General features: G+C 34.3%; 1 long non-coding RNA gene across 1 annotated transcript; it reads left to right on the forward strand.

Moving 5' to 3' along the window:
* Nucleotides 1-11,967: 11,967 nt before the first annotated feature.
* LOC122032543 lies at nt 11,968-13,830 on the forward strand. The gene is made up of 4 exons (XR_006126124.1): nt 11,968-12,027; nt 12,912-12,972; nt 13,150-13,283; nt 13,432-13,830. It is a non-coding gene; the product is annotated as an uncharacterized LOC122032543 (long non-coding RNA).
* Nucleotides 13,831-15,170: the final 1,340 nt, after the last annotated feature.

The raw sequence follows: 15,170 nt of genomic DNA on the forward strand, positions 1-15,170 counted from the left end.
AAGAAAGGTTTTCTACCCTTTCAGCATGGAGTACCTTTATCTAAAGAGATGTCTCCTAAGACATTAAAGGAGATAGAGGACATGACGGTTGTAGGAAGCCTAATGTATGCAATGATATGTACGAGATCGGATATCTATTTTGTCGTGGGCATGATTAGCAGATATCAAAGTAATCCAGGACAGGGACATTGAACTACCGTAAATCATATATTAAAATACCTGAGAAGAACTAGAGATTATATGCTAGTTTACCAGGCAGATGATTTGCTCCCTGTGGGTTACATGGATTTGGACTTCTAATCAGATAGGGACAATAGTAAGTCAACCTCAGGGTATGTGTTTACTTTGGGAGGTGGAGCCATAACATGGAGGAGTGTTAAGCAGAAATGCATTTCGAACTGGCAGCTTCTGAGGCAGTCAAAGAAGCTGTATGGCTCAGAAATTTCTTGATGGACTTAGATGTGATTCTTGGTTTGCCCAAAATTATCACAATTTATTGTGATAATAGTGGTGCGGTAGCAAACTCAAAGGAACCATGAGCCCATAAGGCAAGTAAACACATTGAGCGCAAGTACCACCTGATACAAGACATCATAAAGCGAGGAGAAGTTATTGTCGCCAAGATTGCATCAGAAGATAACATGGCAGATCCTTTCACTAAGGCCCTTCCGGCGAGAGCTTTTGATGGACATGTTGAGGGGATGAAAATCAGGTGTATGGCAGCATAGTCTTTTAGTATAAGTGGGAGATTTTTAGGATATATACTAAAAGCCTAGCATTTTGTATGAATATTTATTTTGAAATGAGAATCACATTGGTCTAATGTCTATATTTAGTAAAATACAGTTGTCCATTTAATTTATATTGTAGATAACATGGTGTGTGGTGTCACACAGAAGATTATGTTATCAGTTCCTTATAAATTATAAATAGTAGCTCACAACCAAGATGGATTGGGACAAACCATTGGAATTGTTGTAGTGTAATTTGGTATTAGTTTGTCTTGACTATAAAATTACACTAGTACACTGTGTGCATTGAGCAGGACCATTTGAAGTTGTTCCTTTTATACTGACTGTATAAAAGAACATAATCTCTGTTATTATAGATGTGCGTGCTCTTAATCCTGATATAATAACAAGCACATATACTTAGTATTTATTTCTTTAATTTATCAATGGGTGGGATTTATTCGTTAAATCAATAGGCCCGATAAGTTAGGAAATAATATTATTTATATGGTGTGTTGTTGATTATAGAAGGAAACTGTGTCCTAGTTATCTAGGTTGATGATGTCCTCTTGAGGAGCTCATAAGGATTGTCATGTAAGCCTTGCAGGTGGACTTAGTCCGACATGCCAATGAAGTTGAGTGGTACTACTCTTGGAGCTAGATATTAATTAAGTGAGTTGTTAGTAACTCATTTAATTAATGGACATTCGATATATTAAACACAGGGAGATTAATGCACTCATGATAAGAAGGAGCCCATAATATAATATGGGATTGGTATGGTAGTTCAATAATAACTCTTTAGTGGTATGAGTTATTATTGATGAACTTGAGTTGGGTGTTCGGGTCGAACACAGGAACCTCAAGCTCATCGGGAGGCCAAAACCAATTCCTCCTCTCGGTTTCTGTTGTAGCCTCTATAAAGCCTTGTGTTCATCCGTTTTGATTTTCCTTCTTACCCAAATGAGGGGCCGACCACATCCTTGCTTGGTGCCAAAGCATGGGGTCGACCAAGCCCTCTTGGTGCCCAAGATATGGGCCGGCCAAGCTATGCTTTGTGCCCAAGCATGGGGCCGACCATACAAGAAGAGAAAATGAAGTTTTGTTGAAAACAAAATTTTGTTAAAATCTTTTCTTTTATAGCTTCCTACAATGGATTAAAAGAGAGATTTTAATTTTGTTAAAATCTTTCCTTTTTTGTAGTTATCTACAATGGTTGAAAGAGATATTTTAATTTTGTTAAAATCATTCCTTTTTTGTAGTTATCTACAATGGTTGAAAGAGATATTTTAATTTTGTTAAAATCATTCCTTTTTTGTAGTTATCTACAATGGTTAAAAGAGAGATTTTAATTTTGTTAAAATCTTTCCTTTTTTAATGAATCTACAATAGTTAAAAGAGAGATTTTAATTTTGTTAAAATCTTTCCTTTTTTTGTAACCAACCATTATAAAAATAAAAGAAAGATTTTGTTTAAAACAAAATTTTGTTATAATATTTCCTTTTATAGTTATTTACAATGGTTTAAAAGAAAGATTTTAATTTTGTTAAAATCTTTCCTTTTTTGTAACCATCTACAATAGCAAATAAAAGGAAATTTTATTAAAAACTTTCCTTATTAGCCGCTAGCAAAGATTATAAAAGAGGAGGAGGGGATGCTCTCTAAACACAACCTAAGCCCTCTCTCTTTTATTCTCTTGGTGGTTGACTCTTCCCTCTTTTCCCTTAACTCTTCATAAGGGCTGGCGACACTTAGAGAAGGACCTTCACCTTGTGACCGGTTGCTTGGAGAAGAAGAAGAAGGAGGAGGAGGCCTCTTCACTTTGTATTCTTTGGTGGCCGAAAGATTGGAAAAGAATGAGAAGGTCAGGTGTCTTCGTCTTGGTAGATCGTCGCCCACACAACATCCAAGAGGAGGAGAGGAATACAGCAGAAGATCAAGAGGTCTTTAAGATACAAAGAAAGATATGACTAGTTAATTTATTCCGCAGCAAAACTAGTTTAGTTTTTCTTTGTATGGATCCTGAAATACCAACACAAGAGGCTATCGATTTTGTATTTTGATTTTGTGTTTCTATTGTGGTCTCTATAGTTAAACCTAAGGTTACTGTAAGAAGTTTAAATATTCAATTTCTTTGAAAGACTTTATCTAGGAAGTGGCGGATGATCCCATACCTAAGAAGGCCGAGTGCCTCACCATGTTTAACCTGGAAGTCAATCTTTGAAATAGATGTTTAATCAACTTCTGTAATATGGTTTAACTTCTGAAGAACACATGAGTTGAACTTGGAGTAAAAATGTTAAGTTTTGTTTCCAATCTAAGTTTAACTTCTAAAGAACAACTTGGATTAAAAATGTTAAGTTTCATTTCTAATCCAAGTTTAACTTCTGTAGAGCACATGGGCTGCTAGGAAAAGTTCTATTCTTGTACAAATTATTGGACAAGGAAACAGAACGGAATTCCAAGTAGCACCCAACAATATTCCGGTCTAAGACTGGTGGCGATACTATGGTCCAAGACCAGTTGTGATACTCCGGTCCAAGACCGGTGGCGATACTTTGGTCCGAGACCAATGGCGATACTCTGGTTCGAGACCGGTGGCGATAGCTTAATCTCGAACGGTGGAGATAAGAGATCCGATAAGCTGGTCCGAGACCAGTGAAGACCGCTCGATCCTGAACTGGGGAGATAAAGGATCCGATTGGCTGGTCTGAGACCAGTGAAAATCGTTCGACCCCAAATGGGGGAGATAAATGATCCGATAGGCTGGTCTGAGACCAGTGAAGACCTCTAAACCCTGAACGGGGGAGATAAGAGATCCGATATGCTGGTCCGAGACCAGTGAAGACCGCTTGACCCTGAACGGGGGAGATAAGAGATCCGATTGGCTGGTCCAAGACTAGTGAAGATCGCTCGACCCTGAATGGGGGAGGTTAAGCCCTGAAGTCCGTAGAAGCGGAGCCTATAGTAATATGAGGGAGCAGAACCTTTGTCATACCTGATCGCAAAGTGGTGTCGACCGACCGAGGATCTATCTTGGTCTCTCAACTCCTAAATACCTGTGGAGCGAGAGGAGAAGATAATAATCTGAGCCCTGACCGTCAAAGGGAGCGAAGCCCATGACAATATAAGGGAGCAGAGTCCGTAGCAGTAGAAGGAAGCAGAGCACCATGGGTAAAGGAAGCAGGATCTGTAGACGTAAGAGGATGCAAAACAGGTGTAGGATGTAGAGCATATAGTAGTAATGGAATGTAGTGCCTATAACAGTAAGAGGATGCAGAGCCTGTAGCGGTAAGAGGATATAGAGCCCCATGGTGAAGGGTGCAGAACTTGTAGCAATAAGAGGATGCAGAGCCCCATGGTGAAGGATGCAAAGCCTGTAGCAGTAAGAGGATGCAGAGCCCCATGGTGAAGGGTGCAGAGCTTATAGTAGCAAGAGGATGCAGAGCCCCATGGTGAAGGGTGCAGAGCTTATAGCAGCAAGAGGATGCAGAGCCCCATTGTGAAGGGTGTAGAGCCTATAGCAGTGAGCGGATGCAGAGCCCCATGGTGAAGGGTGCAAAACCTATACCATACCTAATCGGGGAGCTAGGCCCCCAGTCCCTGATCGGAGAGTAAGGCCCCTAGCTTGTAATCAAAGAGTGAGACTCCTAGATCCTGATCGGGAAGTTGTATGATGAGTCACTAATCGGGAAGCTATATTCCTAGTGTCTGATCGGGGAGCTGGGCCCCTAATGTCTGATCCGGGAGTTGTGCCCCTAGTGTCCGATCAAAGATCTAGGGCCCTAGTTTTTTATCAAGGGACTAGGATCTTACTCTTTTATCAGGTAACTTTAGCAGATCCTATGACTGTAAAAAGGGAGAAGAGTTCGTAACGCACCTGATTGAGAAGTCTTGCCAACCAACTGAGGGTTTGTCTCGGTCCCTTGACTCCCAAATACTAGTGGAGTCAGGAAAAAATATAATGAAAAAACTAACATGTTGGCCAGTTGAAGCTCTAACTCAATCCCTCGACTCCCGAATACCCGTGGAGTGAGGGTAGAAGATAATATGTTCGTCAAGATCCTCCGGGACTATGATAATGGCGGAGAACCTCCTGACGTCATCCATCTTCATGTTCCAAAATAGGTGGAGAAGATTCCCACAAACGACGCCAAATTGATCCTGTCCGGAATCTGAGTCAGACGGACCGCGGGGTGAGGTGGATGGAATGTTGCCCGAATCACGACGTTCCGGAGAGGGGGTATGCTGAGAAGACTTCTATGTTGACCAAGTCGTCAGAAGTCTTCTGCTCAACGCTACCTACAGCCAGCGACCGGGTCACCCCGGTCCCTGGTACCCCAATGCTCGAGACAGATCCAACGAATATATAAGTAACATGCTAATACAGAGTCGGATGCGGCATGGAGCCGAAAGCGGTGGCACGAAACCGGATGCGACCTTGGCACGCAGGCCGGGCTATGACATCGGCACGCAGGCCGAGCTATGACAGCGGCACGCAGGCTGCTGGAAGCGGCCGTGGGCGCTGGTGCGCTAAGGGAGAGGGAGATGGTGGCAGCTTGCTGGAGACTAGCGGCACGACAGAAGGGGACGATGCTGCTTGGCGATGGTGGCAAAGGACTAGCTAGCGAAAGGCTATGCCCTTGATGTTGGAGAGGGCCAGCGACCATAGGAGGGTGGCAGCACCATAGGCCACTGAACACTACAAAAAAACAATAATTTAGGGACGAAAGTTTGGGACGAAAAATTTTCGTCCCAAAATCGCAACAATTTTGGCGACAAACACAAAATTTGATCCAAATTAGAAACGAAATCTGCAACAAAATATTTTCGTCGCAAATTCCCAACGAACATTATTTTCATTGCAAAATTCGTCCCAGATTCTGGGACAAATCCAGGATTCGTCCCAAATTCTGGAACGAATCTAGAATTCGTCCCAGATTCTGGGACGAATCCAGGGTTCGTTCCAGAATCGAAATATATTTCAGAAAAAAATGAAAAAAATGGGTCAAAATCTGATTAAAAAATAATAGAAAAATCATTCGGAAGGCATAAATATGGACCTAATGATCTCAGAATTTCATGAAACAAGTTTCTATGAATTCCTAATTTTCTCATGATCATAAAATATCCTAAATTTGAAATTTAATCTAATAAATTAAGTGTGGTGATTTTTTAACATGAATATGACCTAATTTGTAATAAAAAATTCACCGCACTCAATATAATATGTTAAAATTATGGATGAAGATATTTTTAAGATTATAAGAAAATTAGGAACCTATAGAAACTTATTTCATGAAATTCCGAGATCGTTAGGTCCATATTTAGTGAAACATAGATAGTTTAGTATTAATTAAGTATGTTAGCGTTTAACACATGCTTGAATATGTGTTTAAAACTAAAAATATAGATCTACAAATGTCAGAATTTCATGAAACAAGAGTCTATAAGTTTCTTATTTTCCCTTATTCATAAATATATCCTCATCCTTAATTTTAAAATAATATATTGTGTTTCGTGTTTTTTTACCTGAATTAGGTCAAATTCGAGTTAAAAAATCACCACGCTAAATATATGAGATTAAAAGTACGGATGAGGGTATTTTTAAGATTATGAGAAAATTAGGAACCCAAAGAAACTTGTTTCATGAAATTCCGAGATCGTTAGGTCCATATATAGGCCTTCCGAATGATTTTTCTTTTAATTTTTATTTTTCTTAAATTTGGGACGAATTTCTGGATTCGTCCCAGATTTTGGGTCGAATCTGGAATTCGTCCCAAATTTAAAAAAATAAAAAATAAAAGAAAAATTATTTGGAAGGCCTATATATGGACCTAACGATCTCGGAATTTCATGAAACAAGTTTCTATGGGTTGCTAATTTTCTCATGATCTTAAAAATATCCTCATCCAAAATTTTAACCTCATATATTTAGTATGGTGATTTTTTAACCCGAATTTGACCAAATTCATAATAAAAAATTCACCGCATTTAATATATTATGTTAAAATTATGGATAAAGATATTTTTAAGATCACTAGAAAATTAGAAATCCATAGAAACTTGTTTCATGAAATTCCGAGATCGTTAGGTCCATATTTAGGCCTTCCAAATAAATTTTCTTTTATATTTTATTTTTCTTAAATTTGGGACGAATCCTGGATTCGTCCCAAAATCTGGGACGAATCATGGATTCGTCCCAAAATCTGGGACGAATCCAGAAATTCGTCCCAAAATCTGGGACAAATTTCTAAAAAATAATAATAGAAAAATCATTCTGAATGCCTAAATATGTACCTAATGTTCTCGGAATTTCATGAAACAAGTTTCTATTGATTCCTAATTTTCTCATGATCATTAAAATATCCTAAATCTGAATTTTAACCTAATAAATTAAGTGTGGTGATTTTTTAACATGAATATGATCTAATTTGTAATAAAAAATTCACCGCACTCAATATAATATGTTAAAATTATGGATGAATATATTTTTAAGATTATAAGAAAATTAGGAACCTATAGAAACTTATTTCATGAAATTCCGAGATCGTTAGGTCCATATTTAGTGAAACATAGATAGTTTAGTATTAATTAAGTATGTTAGCGTTTAACACATGCTTGAATATGTGTTTAAAACTAAAAATATAGATCTACAAATGTCAGAATTTCATGAAACAAGAGTCTATAAGTTTCTTATTTTCCCTTATTCATAAATATATCCTCTTCCTTAATTTTAAAATAATATATTGTGTTTCGTGTTTTTTTACCTGAATTAGGTCAAATTCGAGTTAAAAAATCACCACGCTAAATATATGAGATTAAAAGTATGGATGAGGGTATTTTTAAGATCATGAGAAAATTAGGAACCCAAAGAAACTTGTTTCATGAAATTCCGAGATCGTTAGGTCCATATATAGGCCTTCCGAATGATTTTTCTTTTAATTTTTATTTTCTTAAATTTGGGATAAAGATTCGTCCCAAAATTTGGGACGAATCCAGGAATTGTCCCAAAATTTGGGACAAATTTCTGGATTCGTCCCAGATTTTGGGACGAATCGAATGTCCAAATTTAAAATAAAATAAAAGAAAATTTATTTGGAAGGCCTATATATGGATTCGAATTTCATAAAACAAGTTTCTATGGGTTGCTAATTTTCTCATGACCTTAAAAATATCCTCATCCAAAATTTTAACCTCATATATTTAGTATGGTGATTTTTTAACCCGAATTTGACCAAATTCATAATAAAAAATTCACCGCATTTAATATATTATGTTAAAATTATGGATAAAGATATTTTTAAGATCACGAGAAAATTAGAAATCCATAGAAACTTGTTTCATGAAATTCCGAGATTGTTAGGTCCATATTTAGGCCTTCCAAATAAATTTTCTTTTATATTTTATTTTTCTTAAATTTGGGACGAATCCTGGATTCGTCCCAAAATCTGGGACGAATCATGGATTCGTCCCAAAATCTGGGACGAATCCAGAAATTCGTCCCAAAATCTGGGACAAATTTCTGGATTCGTCCCAAATTTTTGGGACGAATCCAGGATTCGTCCCAGATTTAAAAAAAATAAAAAATAATAGAAAAATCATTCTGAAGGCCTAAATATGTACCTAATGATCTCGGAATTTCATAAAACAAGTTTCTATGGATTCCTAATTTTCTCATGATCATAAAAATATCCTAAATCTGAATTTTAACCTAATAAATTAAGTGTGGTGATTTTTTAACATGAATATGACCTAATTTATAATAAAAAATTCACCGCACTCAATATAATATGTTAAAATTATGGATGAATATATTTTTAAGATTATAAGAAAATTAGGAACCTATAGAAACTTATTTCATGAAATTCCGAGATCGTTAGGTCCATATTTAGTGAAACATAGATAGTTTAGTATTAATTAAGTATGTTAGCGTTTAACACATGCTTGAATATGTGTTTAAAACTAAAAATATAGATCTACAAATGTCAGAATTTCATGAAACAAGAGTCTATAAGTTTCTTATTTTCCCTTATTCATAAATATATCCTCTTCCTTAATTTTAAATAATATATTGTGTTTCGTGTTTTTTTACCTGAATTAGGTCAAATTCGAGTTAAAAAATCACCACGCTAAATATATGAGATTAAAAGTACGGATGAGGGTATTTTTAAGATCATGAGAAAATTAGGAACCCAAAGAAACTAGTTTCAAGAAATTCCGAGATCGTTAGGTCCATATATAGGCCTTCCGAATGATTTTTCTTTTAATTTTTATTTTTCTTAAATTTGGGACGAATTTCTGGATTCGTCCCAAATTTAAAAAAATAAAAGAAAATTTATTTGGAAGGCCTATATATGGACCTAACGATCTCGGAATTTCATGAAACAAGTTTCTATGGGTTGCTAATTTTCTCATGATCTTAAAAATATCCTCATCCAAAATTTTAACCTCATATATTTAGTATGGTGATTTTTTAACCCGAATTTGACCAAATTCATAATAAAAAATTCACCGCATTTAATATATTATGTTAAAATTATGGATAAAGATATTTTTAAGATCACGAGAAAATTAGAAATCCATAGAAACTTGTTTCATGAAATTCCGAGATTGTTAGGTCCATATTTAGGCCTTCCAAATAAATTTTCTTTTATATTTTATTTTTCTTAAATTTGGGACGAATCCTGGATTTTTCCCAAAATCTGGGATGAATCCAAAAATTCGTCCCAAAATCTGGGACAAATTTCTGGATTCGTCCCAGATTTAAAAAAAATAAAAAATAATAGAAAAATCATTCTGAAGGCCTAAATATGTACCTAATGATCTCGGAATTTCATGAAACAAGTTTCTATGGATTCCTAATTTTCTCATGATCATAAAAATATCCTAAATCTGAATTTTAACCTAATAAATTAAGTGTGGTGATTTTTTAACATGAATATGACCTAATTTGTAATAAAAAATTCACCGCACTCAATATAATATGTTAAAATTATGGATGAATATATTTTTAAGATTATAAGAAAATTAGGAACCTATAGAAACTTATTTCATGAAATTCCGAGATCGTTAGGTCCATATTTAGTGAAACATAGATAGTTTAGTATTAATTAAGTATGTTAGCGTTTAACACATGCTTGAATATGTGTTTAAAACTAAAAATATAGATCTACAAATGTCAAAATTTCATGAAACAAGAGTCTATAAGTTTCTTATTTTCCCTTATTCATAAATATATCCTCTTCCTTAATTTTAAAATAATATATTGTGTTTCGTGTTTTTTTACCTGAATTAGGTCAAATTCGAGTTAAAAAATCACCACGCTAAATATATGAGATTAAAAGTACGGATGAGGGTATTTTTAAGATCATGAGAAAATTAGGAACCCATAGAAACTTGTTTCATGAAATTCCGAGATCGTTAGGTCCATATATAGGCCTTCCAAATAAATTTTCTTTTAATTTTTATTTTTCTTAAATTTGGGACGAATCCTGGATTCGTCCCAAAATTTAGGACGAATTATGGATTCGTCCCAAATTTTGGGACGAATCTGGAATTCGTCCCAAATTTAAAAAAATAAAAAATAAAAGAAAATTTATTTGGAAGGCCTATATATGGACCTAACGATCTCGGAATTTCATGAAACAAGTTTCTATGGGTTCCTAATTTTCTCATGATCTTAAAAATATCCTCATCCAAAATTTTAACCTCATATATTTAGTATGGTGATTTTTTAACCCGAATTTGACCAAATTCATAATAAAAAATTCACCGCATTTAATATATTATGTTAAAATTATGGATAAAGATATTTTTAAGATCACGAGAAAATTAGAAATCCATAGAAACTTGTTTCATGAAATTCCGAGATCGTTAGGTCCATATTTAGGCCTTCCAAATAAATTTTCTTTTATATTTTATTTTTCTTAAATTTGGGACGAATCCTGGATTCGTCCCAGATTTAAAAAAAAATAAAAAATAATAGAAAAATCATTCGGAAGGCCTAAATATGAACCTAATGATTTCTATGGATTCCTAATTTTCTCATGATCATAAAAATATCCTAAATCTGAATTTTAACCTAATAAATTAAGTGTGGTGATTTTTTAACATGAATATGACCTAATTTGTAATAAAAAATTCACCGCACTCAATATAATATGTTAAAATTATGGATGAAGATATTTTTAAGATTATAAGAAAATTAGGAACCTATAGAAACTTATTTCATGAAATTCCGAGATCGTTAGGTCCATATTTAGTGAAACATAGATAGTTTAGTATTAATTAAATATGTTAGCGTTTAACGCATGTTTGAATATGTGTTTAAAACTAAAAATATAGATCTACAAATGTCAGAATTTCATGAAACAAGAGTCTATAAGTTTCTTATTTTCCCTTATTCATAAATATATCCTCTTCCTTAATTTTAAAATAATATATTGTGTTTCATGTTTTTTTACCTGAATTAGGTCAAATTCGGGTTAAAAAATCACCACACTAAATATATGAGATTAAAATTACGGATGAGGGTATTTTTAAGATCATAAGAAAATTAGGAACCCAAAGAAACTTGTTTCATGAAATTCCGAGATCGTTAGGTCCATATTTAGGCCTTCCGAATGATTTTTCTTTTAATTTTTATTTTTCTTAAATTTGGGACAAATCCTGGATTCGTCCCAAAATTTGGGACAAATCCAGGAATTCGTCCCAAATTTAAAAAAATAAAAAATAAAAGAAAATTTATTTGGAAGGCCTAAATATGGACCTAAAGATATCGGAATTTCATGAAACAAGTTTCTATGGGTTCCTAATTTTCTCATTATCTTAAAAATATCCTCATCCATAATTTTAACCTCATATATTTAGTATGGTGATTTTTTAGCCCGAATTTGACCTAATTCATAATAAAAAAAATTTGCCGCATTTAATATAGTATGTTAAAATTATGGATGAAGATATTTTTAAGATCACGAGAAAATTAGAAATCCATAGAAACTTATTTCACGGAAATCCGATATCTCTAAGTTCATATTTAGTGTTTCCAAATCATTTTTTTATTTTTTTTTAAATTTTTTTATATTTTGGGACGAATTTTGGAATTCGTCCCAGATTTAGGGTCGAATTCTTGAATTCGTCCCAGATTTGGGGACCAATTCCTAGATTCGTCCCAAAATCTATTTTTTAATTTATAAGTTAACCCTAAATCTCCTCCCACCCATCTGCCCCTTCACTCATCCCTTCACTGCAACTCTTGCGGCGGTTGATTCCTTCCCGATCGGCTGCGGCACAGGTAACCCTCTCCCTTCTCCCTTCTTCCCTCTCCTTTCTCCCACATCTGCCGCGCGTGGCCGCGGCTGGCCGCGGCTGTCAGCGCCTGGCCGCGCCTGGCCGTGGCTGGCCGCGCCTGGCCGTGGCTGGCGGCAGTTGGCCGCGAGTCGCCGCTGCTAGCACTGATGTCGCAAGATTTGGAATGGTGGAGTACTGATCTGTGAAATTTAGGGCTTCATTCTTGTTTGTTAACAAAGAAAAGCACTGCAACTCTTGATCACTTAGATGTCAATGACCAATGATCTGTGAAATAGGGTTTAGGGCTATTTTTGGATAAAGATTTGTAGTTCTTCTTGTATATAGATGTACAGTTTAGGGGTGTGGAAGTAATAAAATCTCAACTACACTAGGGCAAAATTTTGATACTAGGGTTTCGAATCCTAAATGTATGGGGAGCTCCAGTATACCATATGTATAAATTTACCTTTGATTTTCTGTGTACTGATCCTCTTTATCATTACAAATACTTGTAGGATAGTTTTTAGATTGGAATTAATTAATGGAGGGACAAATTACAATAGAGTTGACATGTTTTTTTTTCTTTGATACAAAATTCAAAGGGTGCTCATTATTATTATTATTGTTAAAAAGATTTTCTTTTAAAGAAAAAAACAGAAGCGACCCTATTCTATTTTTTATCTCAAAAATATCCTTATCAAAATATTTTATTTTTCATCTAAAAAATGTCAATTCTGATCCACAATTGCTCTAATATAGAGAGTAATTTTGTTTTTTTCCAAATTTTGTTCCATTAAAATATTATTATTTCAATTTAATTACAATTGCTTCAACTCTATTAAAATTGTTAGAATAATACTATAATAATTGATAATGTTGCTTGTGCAGGTTTCAATTTGGCATGATCTCAGTGTAGTTGAAGACAACTGTATTTGTTCACGTCTTTTCGGTATTTCTAAGTTCATTAATATGCATTTAATGATCTGTATATAAAGTTAGCTTTAAATAATTATTTTATAGTTGATTAATTGTATTTCTTCTTTTTGATAAGCTTTTCTTTGTTGTTTTGTCTTCAATGATAAGATTTATTTCTGTTAATAATGTTTAACTAAATAGCTGAATTCAGGTAAAATGCAGAATGAGCGAAGTTGGATGTATAACAAGAATTCAAGTATAATGCAGAATGAGGAAGAGGAGGAGGAGGAGGAGGAGGAGGAGGAGGATGATAATCATAATGATGACTTTAATTTTTGACGATGGGTAAGTTTTGTTAGCTTATTTAAAGAAATTTCCCATAATTATGTATGATGATTATTTGTCTCATGTTTACTGTTTTACACATTAATCAATGGCTTGTTAGCTTTTCTAATTTTTATTTTAATTAATATTGTCAATTTGTTTTTAACAGGGTTGGTGAGGCGAACTAAAGGTCTGAGAAAAAAAGTAAGTATTAAGTAACATGTTAAACTTTTAATTTTATTTATTTATTTATTTATTTTCTAATTGCTTTTAATTTATTGAAATTTATTACTACTGCTTTATTAGTTCAAATTGCAAATTATGATTAGAGTTTACCTAACAACCAAGTAACCATGATTACTAAAACACTTGTATCACAAAAAAATTAAGTTTAATTAGTTTGTGTTTTCTTCATTTGAGCTATTTTCATATGTTAGGAAATTTTAAGAATATCTTTCATGCTCTCCATGTGATCACATGGACATAGAATATTTGTAGCTATTGATTGATATGGTGAAATAGGTATTATTATAACAATTTGATGTGCCCTTTATATTAGGTTGTATCATATTTACGATATTTTTACTTAGCTTCAAGATACTTCTTATAATTTTATGACATGGATGGTTCATATCGTTGGTAAATAGGACATTTATTTGAATGTTTAAGGAATTTCACAGTTATGTCTTGTTTCCAATCTTTCTTGTTACATGGACATTTCGTATTATATTTATAATCTTTCTTGTTATACATGATCTGGTTTATTTGTTTGTTGTTATGTAGGCAAAGGAGATTTGAAGGGGTGCAAAGCTTTTGGGCAGACGAAGATGACTTGATGTATTTTTAGTTTATTTACCTCCTTGGATGGATGATGGACTTATATAACATTTGATTGTTGAACTTTATAATATTTTCTAGAAGCTTGAACGAGATAGATCTTGTAAAATTTGTTGAGATCTTTATATTTGTTGAATTATGAGTTGATCGAGTTCAATTATTACTCTTGTATGTGAAATTAAGATGTGTTGAATGTATATAAATGTTATTTGAATTTGGTGTTTATGTATCTATGGATTGAATTGCAAAAAGAAATTTAATCTGGAAAAAAAATTTAGTATTAGGGACGAATTTGGCGACGAAAACGATTTGTTCCCACTCTATCGTAATTGTATCGAATCCAGAATTTGGGACGAATATGTGGATTCGTCCCAGAATTTGGGACGAATCCACAAATTCATCCCAAAATTCGTCCCAGATTCTGGGACGAATTTTGGGACGAAAATTTATTTATTAATTAAATTAGTATTTTTGTCCCCAAATTTGTCGCAAATGCTTAAAATTTTGCAACAAATTTATTATTCGTGCAAAATTAGGGACAAATTTGGCAACAAAAAAAATTTGTCACCGAATTCGTCCCCAAATTCGTTGCAATATTAGGGACAAACTTAGCAACCCCAATTTTGTTGCAAAAATAGGGACAAATTTGGCAACAAAAAATTATTTCCTCCGAACTGAATTCATCCCCAAATTCGTTGCTAAGTTTGCAACAACAAAATTATTCGTTCCTTTTTTGCGACAAATTTGGGGACGAAAATTTTATTCGTTGCCAATTTTGTCCCCAAATTCGTTGCTGAATTTGCAACAAATCATAATTCGTTCCAAAAGTTGGCATCAAACATTTTGGGACGAAAAAATTTTCGTCCCTGATTTCGTCCCAAAAAATTTTGCAACGAATTTTTTTGTAAAATTCGTCCCAAAATGCCTTATTTTTTGTAGTGGAAGGATGGTCGTTGGTCGGAGCAGGGAGGTCCGCGGTGACGCTCACGTGGGGGGAGACAGCTGTTGTCGGCAACAGCGAAAGTAGCTCGAGGCGGCGACATCGTGAGGAAGAAGGGGGCAGCGTGTGAG

The sequence above is a fragment of the Zingiber officinale genome, chromosome 11A (assembly GCF_018446385.1).
Source record: "Zingiber officinale cultivar Zhangliang chromosome 11A, Zo_v1.1, whole genome shotgun sequence".
Taxonomy (NCBI): domain Eukaryota; kingdom Viridiplantae; phylum Streptophyta; class Magnoliopsida; order Zingiberales; family Zingiberaceae; genus Zingiber; species Zingiber officinale.